The sequence below is a fragment of the Neophocaena asiaeorientalis genome, unplaced genomic scaffold, assembly GCF_003031525.2.
Source record: "Neophocaena asiaeorientalis asiaeorientalis breed wild unplaced genomic scaffold, Neophocaena_asiaeorientalis_V1.1 scaffold133, whole genome shotgun sequence".
NCBI lineage: Eukaryota > Metazoa > Chordata > Mammalia > Artiodactyla > Phocoenidae > Neophocaena > Neophocaena asiaeorientalis.
The window spans coordinates 4,855,927-4,869,909 of NW_020174429.1; the positions used below are offsets into that span (position 1 = coordinate 4,855,927).

The 13,983-nt window shown below is 39.0% G+C and overlaps 1 protein-coding gene across 1 annotated transcript in view; it reads left to right on the forward strand.

Moving 5' to 3' along the window:
• DCC (DCC netrin 1 receptor) overlaps nucleotides 1-13,983 on the forward strand; it is a 782,001-nt gene that overhangs the window by 26,162 nt on the left and 741,856 nt on the right. The gene's annotated exons all lie outside the window — the stretch shown is intronic.

Sequence of the window (13,983 nt, forward strand, 5' to 3'; positions counted from 1 at the left end):
CCCCTGCTTTTAGCTGTGGCCATGCTAAACTGTTAGTTGCTGATGTCAGCACTGACTAGAAAGGTTTCCTGAACATATTTATTTGTGTCAGAGCATTGAACCCACCACTATTAAGCAAAAGGACATAGAGTTGTGAGTCATTTAATGTGATGGAACAGGTCTCTTGCCTATGATCCCAACTCTCATGCTTCATTCTGCCGTTATTCTTCATGGTCAAAGCCAGTGGAGTTAATAGTGTCTGAGTGGCCGCGGTCCTTTGTACCATGATTCATGTGTCATTTTTCACAGTCACTTTGCAAACTGACAGGGAAGTGTGATAGTTTTTGGTTCACAGTCCCCTTCACTCAGACAAATCACATCTTTAATCACTTGGTTTCAATTTATTTGTAGCTCCAGGCCAGTATGATGAACCCACAGCCATGTCTTTCCAGTTATTACCAGGAGGTGTTCCAATAAACATTGGCCTTTTACCCCTACCCAAAGACATTTCCATTAAGGAGTAAGCAACATTGAGTGAGAATAAGGCAATCATTCTTTAAATACAAATTTAACAAAAACTCCAGAAGCATGACAGTATATCATACATTTCAGAAATAGAAATGTATATATGATATTTCAATATAGTTCATTCTGAATGCTTCTAGCTCCTGACAAGATTTCTCACTATCGGATAAAAATAAACAGATTTCAAAAAATAGTGCAAGTTTGAACATCTGTGTCATCTTTAAAACAGTGATAGGTCGGAGACTATGCCTCCCAGGTTGCCTCAAACAATTCTAGTTTATACATGTTGTCCTGGCATAATTATCAATTGAGTTCTCTTTCAGTCTCAAAAGTATCAGATTTATATAAAAAATATGTGATTATCCTAGTAATCACACCAGTGATTTAGCCTGAAACTAGCCAAGAGCAAAATGTACAGTGCTGGGCTTCCCTGGTGGCGCAGTGGTTGAGAGTCCGCCTGCCGATGCAGGGGACGCGGGTTCGTGTCCCGGTCCGGGAAGATCCCACATGCCGCGGAGCGGCTGGGCCCGTGAGCCATGGCCGCTGAGCCTGCGCGTCCGGAGCCTGTGCTCCGCAACGGGAGAGACCACAACAGTGAGAGGCCCGCGTACCGCAAAAAAAAAAAAAAAAAGTACAGTGCCATAGTTAGCCTGTCCTCCTATTATACATTTTTTGTTAAATTTTACTTTTTTTTTTAACATTGGTGGTGAAGAAAAATTGACATGCTGATGTCCACCAGCAATCCCACCTAAAAGCTACTTTTAAAACCTTCACAAACTGCGTTACTGACTTTCTCTTTTGGAGATGCGCAAGTGGGCATCCATGAAAGTCTTTAATCTACAGTGTCTGGTTATGAGCTTCTTTGGATCCTGCTTGCCCATAAATGGCAGACTCCAGGTGAATCCTGCAGTGGGTAAACCAAACTTTGGACCTATTGGAAAGTAAGTACTAAAGGAAGCTCAAAATATTCACTGTCTTTCCTTTTTTCATCTTTGGTTCATTGAACATGTTAAAGATATTCTCTTGTCCTGAGACTAACGCCACCTAACACTTTTTAAAATTATTATCTATTATGTGTTCATCAGTGCTAAACATAAATAGGGAAGGAGATTTAAACAAAATGGTAGTCACAGTTCTTGATTTTGAAAGTAGTAGATCAGGTATTAATATATTTGGTAGATCAATACAGATTCTCTGGGCTAATCAAAATTTGGGAGGCCTTAAATGTATAAATTCTGCTGATCAAATGCCTTGTTTCTTGTACATTCAGTTATGTGGGATAAATCTGGGTTTTGTGACTGAGGGTCAGTCTCAAGGAGAAAATAAGGTAGAAAAAGGTTTTCTGCTTTGGTGTTATTCCTCCAGCCTTTTCCCCCACCATCCTGTTTGTTCATGCATAGGCACCCGGGTCTCCTGTTTGTTGATGGAAGTGCAGGGCAACTGTATTCCAGTGGGCTCTTCCCAGACCATCCCAGACCTTGACCCATGATTTAAGGTGGTAAATAACCCCCAACCCTAACCTCCAGACCACCCCCTACACAGGATAATAAACCTGACTGTATGTAAGTGACTTTGATCGTTATCAGTCCTTTTCATGTCTGTATTATTCATTCCCCTGGCTATGTAGTAGCAAAGGCGTATTTTTCAAGCTGTTTTTTAACTGGAGAGAAAAAGAATTGAAAAGGGGAGAGAGAAGATTTTATTTATTTGATTACATTAAAAGGTAGTAAGTGCTTTGGCTAATATGATTTAACACATACTAATTATGGTTTTTTAAATTACAGTTCTGGTATATATCATACAAATCAAAATGTTATACAACCAAAAGTAACCCCCTCTTTATCTTCTGGTGACATATATTAAGTCCCTGCCTGTTCTGATCGTTAGGTAGTATGAGGTTAAAAGAGCTGAAGGCATTAGATGAGAACCCATAAGTGGGGCAGAACAAGAGAAGAAGCAGATGCATTTGTCTGGGATCATGGGTTGTGAGGGGAAGAAGTGTCTCCAGCTGATGAATTATAAGGGAGCCCACACTTGAGATAGAGGCCTGTGGACCACACTCAATGAACTCAGCACATTTTCTGCTCTCAATTTTGCATTTCATCTGAGAATTGTGTATAAATTTACTTCTGAGTGTTTTATGGTAACACTTGGACCTCTCAGTGGCATTACAGTTTCTATCATTCAAGGGAACCTGCTGTTTATTATTTAGATAAATTTAAGGCATTTACTCTTCCTCAGTTGAGACACGGAAGATCATTTCTTTGCTTTGACCCTTACTGATTTTTTTTTCAATTAGAGACAATGTGAAAGGAATTTGTTAAAGGTCAAATAAGATAAATACGTAAAAAGCAACTGGATAGAAGTTTGTCCAGGAATGGTAAAAAGTGGTGAAGCAACCTTAATTGCAACCCACAGCTCACCATTGGTGATACTATAAGTCCCTAGCTCTTCAGGACTGAGAGTTACCCAGATGTCTTTTTAAAAAATAACTTTATTGAAGTATAATCAACATACAAAGTCTGTACATATTTAATGTATACAACTTGATGAGTTTGGAGAAAGTGTAAACCTGTGAAACCATCACTAGGATCAATGCCGTAAACATATCCATTGCCTCCAAAAGTCTCTTCCCACCCTCTTTATTTTTTTTTTTTTTGTTATTAAAAACACAGCATAAGATCCACCTTCTTAGCAGATTTTTAAATATACAACATTGTTAACTATAGGCACCATGCTGTACAGTCGGTCTCTAGGATTTATTTATCATGTATAACTGAAATTTTATAGCCTCTTTAAAGCCAGTGAAAAACTCTACTGTGCTATAGCAGAGCAGGCTAGGCTGTACTGGCTTAATTGCAACAAGAAAACAAAAGAAATAGCTTTTCCCTTCACCTTGAATATTTATTCATGTAAGATGAAAAAAGCTAACAAGACTGTTTTGCTTTTCTCTGGGGCTTTTTAGTAAATGATGATATGATAATAGCATGTGTTGCATATATCATCAGTAATTAGAAGAATACATTTTCCACGGAATCCCCAACCACTCTGTTTGCTGAGGTATAGGTACAGCAGGCAGCAGGGACATGAGACAGGCCAGGGAGTGTCCAGAGGCAGCGAGGAGAAGGACAGGAAGAGAGAGGATGGATGAAGGATGTGGTCTGTGGTCCTGAACTAGAGGGCTATTAGAAGGAACAAGGTAGTGGGGGAGCTGCATAGCCATTTAATAGATATTTAATGAGATGCATGAATGAATGAACAGCTATAATGAACTTCACTTGTGTGCCTATAGACCAAATATTCTTATTAAAGTTTTTGTAACTGGTAAATCCATTACCAAGAGGAATGCAGCTTTGAGGGTGGGGAGTTTAGCACAAGGTGGCAGCTCCAAGCTTGAATCCCCTTCACTGTGAATTAGCAGAATCATCTTCTTAGAACAGGGGTCAAAGACTACAGCCTGGAGGGATGGCCAGATTTGGCCCTTACCCTCTTTTTTAAATAATGGTTTGTACATTTTTTAAACGGTTAACTTTTAAATCATCCTAGAAATAACTATATAATATCCTCAGTGTTGCCTCTTGGCCCACAAAGCTGAAAAATATTTACTATCTGGCCCTTAATAGAAAAGAAAGTTGGCCAACCCTTCTTCAGACTGCTCAAGGAAATATTATCAGTATGAATATGGATAATTTTTGTTTTTATTGACAGTAATATTGAGTAATGTTTATCATTCACAACCAATCTAAGAGAATGAGATCCATTTTTTTAACCTCTGTTATGATTTTCTTTCACTGATACAGGCAATTCTCCTAAATTATTCATGTTTTTGTCAGTGTAACTTTACTCAGTAGATATTTATTAAATGCATCTGAGATAGTTAACAGCTGTGTGATACAGAGAGACAAACGTGATTCATTTCTGCTCCGCAGGAGTCTGTGGTATAATAAGGGAGAAATTCTCATAACTATGATATGTGATAGAAAGAATAGAGCCACAGGAGACGTTGAGTAAAGACCTATCACTTCTAAGAGCTGGGACTGTCACTGCTGTTCAGTGAGACTTTCTATCTCTGTACAGGCCTGTGGTCTAACTTTTCCATTTTGTAAAGTGAGAGCCTGATGACGATTAATGTTTATTATTTAATTGGCTTAAGATTTATAACTAGTTCTAAGATATTATTGGATGTCCTGCCATATTGGAAATCAAGTGAACTGAGAGTGCCTTTTACTATAGTGATTACAGCTCCTAGAGAAATCTTTGCCCTCTGTTTTGTTTGGTGTCTGTAGTAGGACTTGACCAGCAAAGGATTTATGAATAATTCAGTCTAGAGAACTTTCCAGATTGCATCCAATAGTGGCATTCCAGACATTCAGATATTGACTCGATTTTATACATTTGAATAATGCATTTTTAAAAATATATATATGGTCGGGTCACTCATTCCTTGGCCACTGTTTGGGCACAGGGTGCCTTCAACTCTGGTCCCCTCCTGCTAGTATGCTGGGTCCAAGGTAATAACCACTGGATTCTAGGAACGACTGTAATGCGAACATTTCTAGAAACTGCTTAAGCTAACTCATGCATGCAATTAACCTTTTTTAGATAAGAAATACACATGTGTGTCTTCATCATTTAGTTGAGGGACACAGATATAGTTCCTTCATCTTGAAGTTTACATGGATCATGCATATGTTGTTTCTCTCTCTCTAAAAATATATATTTTTTTCAGACTTCCCATTATGGTTTTTTTTGTTTGTTTGTTTTTGTTTTTTGCGGTACGCGGGCCTCTCACTGTTGTGGCCTCTCCCATTGCGGAGCACAGGCTCCAGACGCGCAGGCTCAGCGGCCATGGTTCACGGGCCCAGCTGCTCCACGGCATATGGGATCTTCCCGGACCGGGGCACGAATCCGTGTCCCCTGCAAAGGCAGGCGGACTCTCAACCACTGCGCCACCAGGGAAGCCCCCCATTATGGTTTTGATCCTTTAAAGAGACTTCGTCCTTGCTCTCTAAGTCATCTCCTGTAGAATCTAAATCATCATTGAATAAAACAAGTTGTTTACATGGGTCCTTTAATAAAGGCTGACCTCCTGAGTGGTTTAAAGCTCACTGGCTCTCAGTTCCAATGTTGATGTTTCTCTTATCATTGTGGGTTTTCCTTCTTGATGTCCTTCATGGACTAAGCAGGAAAAGCTCACCTTTCTGCTGTGACAAGATACAGTAAATATCCTGACAAAGAGAACTAAGAAGAACCTGCTGTATAAAAAAATAAATTAAATAAAATTAAAAAAAAAAAAAGAATGACCACATTTTAATAAAAAACACTGTTGGGCCTCTGTGTCGAGAAAATTGGGATCATTATAACACAAATGTTTTACCAGTATGGGTACCCCCATCAGACTTTATACCACAATATCAACCATGAGGTTTGCTGAATTTTCAAGGCTTTCCCAGGACCTGTCAGACCTTTATGGAATTACTCCTTCACATATTCAGCAGTTTCCACAAGATGAATGCTTCATTTCTCATGAATCATAATAAAACAGCCTGTGCTTTGTTGGCAGAGTGACCTCTGCAGTCTTTTATTTTCAAGAGAAAAGATTAGACTTTCTATTTTACGGATAACGAAGGTGGGTTGTTGGTCTCTTGGCACCTTCAGTACCTGCACCTCGTTGTGCTCTTATATAAGTCTGTGATAAACTGATCACAGCATGATTATAGCAGATCTCTTCATATAACAAATTTTCTCCTAAATTTGAGGGTAATTTTTGTAAGTAGCAAAGTTAATATGTGTGAACTCATAGACTTTTATAACAAGAGAGCTGAAGACACCTAGAAGTCATGCAGTCCGACTCCTTGTTTCGTTGTTGAGGACATCGGCTCCCAGGGGTGTAGCCCACACTCAGAGGGGCTAGTGAGTGACAGAGTTAGATGAAGTACTCAGGTCTCCTGACCCCTTGTGCTGAGAGCGTTGTTTTGCAAGTGTGCCTTTTTTGCATATAAATTATGTAAATTGCTCTATTGATCTACTTGGACTCATCCTGGACTCTTCAGTTTTCAACAATCCATATCTAATCCCTCAGCAACCCCACTGACTCTACCTTTAGAAATGGATCCTGAATCTAACTATTTCTTATCAAGTCACATCATCTCTCACCTAGACTATGGCACTAGCCTCCCAACTGGTTTCCCTTCTTTTTCCAATGACCCCTATTCTCAAAACAGCAACCCGGATGATTCTTTTAAAAGAAGATTTCTCAACCTCAGCACAATTGACATTTTGGACTGGATAATTCTCTCCTCTGAAGGGTTGTTCTGTGCATTGTAGGATGGGTAGCAGCAACCCTGGTCGCTTCCCACTACATGCAAGTAGCACCCTTCCCAGTTGTTACAACCCAAAGTGTCTCCAGTGTCCTGGCTGGGGGGTGGGAGTGTCTTTCCCTATTAAAAACTACTGTTTTTATAACATAAGTTGGACCTTTTCACTGTCTTGAAAACTCTCCACTTGGTTTCCATCTTTGGCAGTGTTAGAGCAAAGTTCTTTTGCTTGTCTACTAGGTCTTACACGTCTCCCTGTGACCTCTTGGTCTTGTCTCCCCGCAGATTTCTTCCCCTAGGTACCTATTCTTCGCCTGTTATGGATTGGATATTTGTGCCCCTCCCACCGCCCCCGCCCTGGCAAATTCTTATGTTGAAGCCCTAACTCCTGGTGTATATTTAGAGATGGAACCTTTGGGTTTAGTTGGGGGCCTCATGATGGGATTAGAGTCCTTGTAAGAAGAGGAAGAGAGATCAGGATATAACCTCTCTCTCTGTCTGTCTCTCTCTCATATTATTACAAACATGTGGATACAATAGCAAATTACTATGAATCAAAAAATGAATCATTTCTTACAAGGAAATGCATATAAATTTCAACAGTGGCTGTCACCAGCTGAAGCAGGATTATGAGCGAGTATTATGACATTTGGTTTTATGTTTATATGTCCTTATCTGTGTATAGTAAATATGGGCAACTTGATTAATAATAAGGTTCTGAAAGTTGATTGGTCTCTTAACAATACCTGACATTCCAATGCTTGTCCACTTTTCACTGCCATCTGGATGGAGAGATTCCTATACACTAGATACCCATTACCTGGTACTTTTTCTAAATACTCTGAAAAACCTTTCTCAGTGTTCCAGTTGACAGCTGTGCATTCATAAAAAGCAGTCCATCCCCCTACTGATGAAGAACACAAGGGAGGAGAAAGCCAGCTTACATTTTACCAGAATGAGGCAGGGGATAAAGGTTCAAACCCAGGGCAGATTAAGCAGCACATCGAAATTTCTCTTTTAAGTGTTAATTTTGCATGAGGCCTAGGCAATGATAACCTAGAAGTCAGACTGTGTTACCTGTTGAGCTGAAAAATAACCCCATTACAATTTGCCCAGTATCACACAGCGAAATCAAGCTGTGGTTTAGAGATTCAGCTCTTGAAGCAGCAAAGAGATGAGAAAGCTACTCCCCCACTCTACCTTGGCCCTTACCATTTTTCTTTACCATTGGATTTAGCCAGCGGACACTCAGACAGTTGCCTGGGGCACACACTCCTGCCCTATAAAAACCTCAGATCTCTCTGCAAAGCCTCCACTGCTTTGTGGGAGATGCCACGTGATCAGAATGTGTGACGGGGAGCCTCTGTGTGGGACCGTTGCTTCTTGAACTTCACATCCTGTATTTATATTTCTGAATTTTGCTCCCTGTCTTGTAAAGGGAAGAGAAAAAGAAGGAGTGCTGTGTTAGGAACAAAACAGATTCAGCAACCTTTCTACCTGTATATTTGGTGGTACCGGACTAGGTCAGGAAGTGTCCTGACACTAAAATCACTTTTCCTGATTTAGTCATGGTAATTTTCCAAGAGTTCACTCTTGGTAGATACGTCAGAACTGAGAAGGGTAGTATGAATTCATATACTATTTGCTTGCTTTTGCAATGGCCTCAGGGAAATAATTTCGTGGGGGATAAAATTGCCAGATAAAATACAGTATGGCCAGTTAAGTTTGAAATTTGAGTAAATAACAAAAAATGTTTTAGCATAAGTATGTCCTATGCAATATTTATTTAATATCAGCATTTACTGTCTTAAGCACGTATATACTAAAATGTCATTTGTTGTTTATCTGAAATTCAAGTGTAACTGATATCTTGAATTTTTATTGGCTAAATCTAGAGATACTAATGGGAGAGAAACTGGAACTATCCTTTAAAATTTTTCATTTCATCCATTGCTTCCCTACATTTTTCGGTACGCGGGCCTCTCACTGTTGTGGCCTCTCCCGTTGCGGAGCACAGGCTCCAGACGGACGCGCAGGCTCAGCGGCCATGGCTTACGGGCCCAGCCGCTCCGCGGCATGTGGGATCTTCCCGGACCGGGGCACGAACCCATGTCCCCTGCATTGGCAGGCGGACTCTAAACCACTGCGCCACCAGGGAAGCCCTGTTTCCCTACATTTTAATGATACTTAATAAATTCCCATAGTAAAATGCACTCGTGTTTCTTCCTGTTAAGTCTTTGCCTTATTGAAATTCAGTAATAAATGCCATAAAACCTCATTCATTTCTGATTTCCGTTTGTTGTAGTAAAAACTTGAAGTCGAATGGCTTGAACATAGTCTCTCTGAAGGGCTGGAATGCACACAATCCTTTAAAGATACGACCACATCTTCTGACAAGTATTTTTACCATGTCTCTTATTGTAGTTGAAAAAAAGCACTGATACTTCACAGAAACCGCTCTGGTCATTGGTTCTGGCTTTGATTAGATACACTTTCTCACTCTGGGCTGGCTGAATTTAATGTTTTGCATTAATATGAAGCATATAAAGTATACCTCCAAGGCTCTAGCAGAATGAGTGCTAATATGGTTTTGCCCATCTGGAGACTAAACTGGTCTGAGGGGCAGGTCACCCAGGCAAGTGTTTAGAGTTCCAGTATTTTTAAATGCTGTAATTATACTGTGGAGCTAAAAGGTAATGAAAGAAATGTAATCTGATAAAGAATAATATATTTTCCAAAACTTCTTTTGCAAGAGGATTATAGCTATTGCAGCTGATTAAAAGAAATCTTTTGACAGCTCCTTGTGTGAACAACCAAGAATGTTCCAAAGAACGTTCTAAATGTTCAATTGACTATAGAATTTTTTTTTTTCCTTAATCCAGTATGCCATTTGGTGTCCAGAGTGCTGGTAACAAAGGAAAGATGAGGTGTTGTCACCAATAGCCCTCTTTCTTAGCCTTTTCCCTACTTTTTTTTCAGCCTCTCAAAGAGAACTATACAACAAATATTAATAAAATATGTGTTGGGCTTCCCTGGTGGTGCAGTGGTTGAGAGTCCGCCTGCCAATGCAGGGGACATGGGTTCGTGCCCCGGTCCGGGAAGATCCCACAAGCCGCTGAGCGGCTGGGCCCGTGAGCCATGGCCGCAGAGCCTGCGCGTCTGGAGCCTGCAGCGGTGAGAGGCCCGCGTACCGCAAAAAAAAAAAAAAGTGTTGAAATGGTATTCAGTTATTCGCATTCCTGGATCATCCTGGTAACTTCATCTTTCTACTTAGAATTGACCATATTGCACAAATGCACCAAATATGGAACATTATAACAAGATAGTTCAAAAAACACAAGGATCCCCAAGCTGTAGGGATCCCCAAACTTCCCCAACTGGAAGTTTTGGAGAAGCAGTTCTCAAGCTTTAGTGAATGTGAGAATTTCCTGGAAGGCTAATTAAAGCACACATTGTGGGACTCTGCCCCATTGTTGCTGACCAGTTGCATGTGTCTGGGGTGTAGACTGAGATTGTGCATTTGTAACAGGTTCCCAGGTGGTGTTGCTTTTCCAGGTCTGGGGACCTTAATTTAAGAACCACTGTGTCAGATTTATAATCTGATATCCTAAACCAAGTAATGTTCACATTAATTAGGGGACCTGTTAATTCATGGGTTTCTGTTTTGTTTTTTAAATCCCCTCCTCCATCACATAGCCTCACAGACATTGTAAGCTTTTGCTAGGGCTGATTCCAGAGTGGCAGCTGCACATGTAAGTGGTGTTTGATTAATTGAAAATGGATTATATTCCGTCACCCATAGAATAGTTTTAATTTCTTTCAATGGAGGTCTCTTTATCTTAACACAAGAGAAACAGATGCAGTAGAATATATTTCTAAGAAAAGATAATAATGGCAGAACTTCCTGGGTTGATTACATGAATTTGGGGATCCACAGACGCTCCAAGCGTCCCAAAGTAAAAGTTTTCATCATTTGAAAGAGACAAAATTATGCATAGTAAGTTCTATGGGGATTTGTATGACATTTTCTAATCTTAAAACCTTTTAGGAGCTTCTTTTTACATTCATGCTACTTTTCATAAATTTCATTTTTAGCTTTTATTGCTTTAAGCAGAAGCTCTAAAACATTGGACTTGGAAAGGAGTTTTTGACTTCATAGGGAATTATTTTTCACACTTAACAATGTTTAATATTGTAGATGAAATGTCATACCTTAAAAATCCATTCTAAGTCTGCCTCTGTGACTGGTCTTTGAAATTAACAAGAATATGATAAGGAGGGCAAGCACAAAGGGACTTAATCTTATAGAAACATTTTTACTATTTGCTTGATCATTTTGGTGAGTTTCTAAAACACATTGAGGATCTTCTCTATCTCTAGGTGCTCAATTAATATAAATCTGGAATATCCCTAGGAGTGTTTCCCCTATGCTTATTTATGTTTGACAAAACTAAAGCAAATAGATGTTAATATTTCTCCTTTGGGTCACCTCTTAAGAGTAGGCCTTCCTCTATATTTTCATTAGGAAAACATTAAAGGTTTTGCTGTGTTCGTATCTACTTATGAACTACCATCTTTCAGAAGAAGAAGAAAAAGAATAATGTCTAAGGAAAATATGATACTCTATTTTTCTTGGACCAACATAGATAAGAAACAATACCAGTTAGTTAAATGCATATATGGCTCTTTGCCTAAATCCTAGACAAAGAAGATTTAGGAATCTTCCCAAGACAAAATTTGGAGAGAGAGAGGGCTGAGGCTCACTTATTCTTATCATGAACTCTGGTATCAGACTCACTCATACAAATTTCTTACTGGATGGGATTTTGGTATTCTCAAGTACATTTCCCTAAATATAATTACCTTATGTAATTTTATAGCAGGCCAAAAGGATTGCTTCTATGAAGCAAGACTGGGAAATGTTACTATTTGAGGGTTCAACAGAATGACCATGGGCATCTTAAAGATAAAACCAAACCAAACAAAGTGAAAACTTCTCCTGTTGGCTTTCTTCTGGATGAAATTCTCACCATTGTTATTCTAATGTAAAATCCTCTGTAAAATTGTAAAGTAGGTAGTTTCATTTTGACTCTTCCAAAGCATTCTTCTATTGCTTTCTGATTAAATCTTTCACCCACTTCCTAGGTGATCTGTATCCTCATCGAACTCTGCCCAAATTCCAGCCACAATTTTTTGAGCCACAAGTTCCAAATGTTATTTGTACTTCTTTGCTTTTTTCAGTTTTATCATCTTTCTTTCTCTGCTCCTACATTAAATCAGTGTAGTTGATTTCACATTGAATTTTAGATGAAACAATTTGATATAATTATTTTATAAGATATGATACACTGGTAGGCCCATCCCTCCAAGGGGAACTAGTACTCTAAGAGAAGAGGGAGGAGCATAGCCTAGATTGAAGTCAGTGTAATTATCAGTGAGACATTTCTTAGGCCTGTGTATACTCTCCAACGGGGTGGAGGCAGCTTGCCCCTACCATGAACTAAAACTTTGAAACCAGGACCATTGGAGACACACCTCTTATTTCTCAACAGATTATATTTGCTTGGGTCCATGCCCATCTTTTCTAAAAATGAAATAACTAATGCAAGCAGCGAGACACCTTTATTCCAGAGTCACATGTTCAAAATATAATTGTGAAAAGGAGCACAAAAGCTCACATTGCCAGCAAACTGCAAGGGTAATTGTATTGAAGAAATGTTAATCTTTATTTAACTTTCCCAAATTATGTACCCACAGTGCTGAAAACTGTCATAACCTCCTTGTTTCAGATTAAGTGGATTATTTATTTGTGATAATGGGCACATATGCTCATTAACATGGTGTCATAAACAGTTGTGTGAAATATACTGTGTGTTCTGTGACATAAATAAGGTGTTCAACATGAGGTGGTTGTTTAAAATATAGGCCCCAGGAAGAACAAAAAAGCAATCAGTGCTTTTTAATATAGTTGCCTGGTCTTGAATTCTAAATTTTTTTCTGCCTTATTAATGCTACTTGTATGGAAATTGCAGGTATTACTCTAATGAAATATCTTGACAGTTAAGGACATTAGAACTTCTTTCTACTTTCTCATCCTTGGTGTATCTCTAGCTAGCTGTTCACTGTTAGCAGCTCAGTAAGCTTAGAGCAGCGTTCATTTGATGGATGTCTTCAACCCATCCTAATTCTGAAAGTTCCCAAACTGGATATTGAATTTAGAGATCATCAAGTTCAACACCCTCATTTCACAGAAGGAGCTGAGCTTCTGAAGATTTAAAAGGCTTGTTTGAGCCCCAGATCTTTAAATAGTAAAGCCAGGACCAAGGGCTAACTATCCAGACTTCTCATGTGATGTACTTTCCACTAGAAGAGTGGGCGGTAATAATTAGGCTGGCTACACCAAAACAATCTGACGGGAGGAGGGCCTTGTTGGACAATGAGAGGGTGAGGCTGTATCTTTTGGGATTTTTACCATTATAATTTATGGTAGACACGATGCTCACTGTTATTTTACAATTTATAATAATTTAAGCAAACTTTCAGCTGCTTTCTTTGGGTAAATGACCTAGTTGGATGAAATGAGTGCATGACAATGAATGATGGGCAAATTTCAACAAAAACAATGAAGTAACAGACTTATTTTCAAAATAAGTTTTAGAAAAATTGGGTTTGTGGGAACATGGCAGATAACACCATGGAGAAAAAGTGAGAAGCTGTTCAGCCTTATCTTGAAAGAGGAGTATACAAAGCTAAAAATGAGTCTGTCCATTGGTGCTAGTATGGGTCAATCCTTTATTATAAGAGTACTGATTATAAGCAATTTAGATGCCTGCCTTTTAAATAATAGGAAACTGGAACATTTTCACCAAGTATAAGAAAAATTGTTCCCATCACAGAAAAATTAAGGAAGCTAATGAAGTTGAGATTGTTATCCTGGAAGATTGAAGATAAACATAACTTAGGGGAGGGAGTATTTTTAAAGAAATTAAATGTGTTCCTCTCCTCTGCACTGTTACACAGGGTGATTCAGGAGAAAAATGGGATTAAATGGAAGCAAGAAAATTCAGTTAAGACTCTAAGAATGATTCAATATTGAAAGCAAGGGATATTGTAGAATCCCTAGGCCCAGAAATCATTGAAAATGAAATTTAAAGTAATTGAA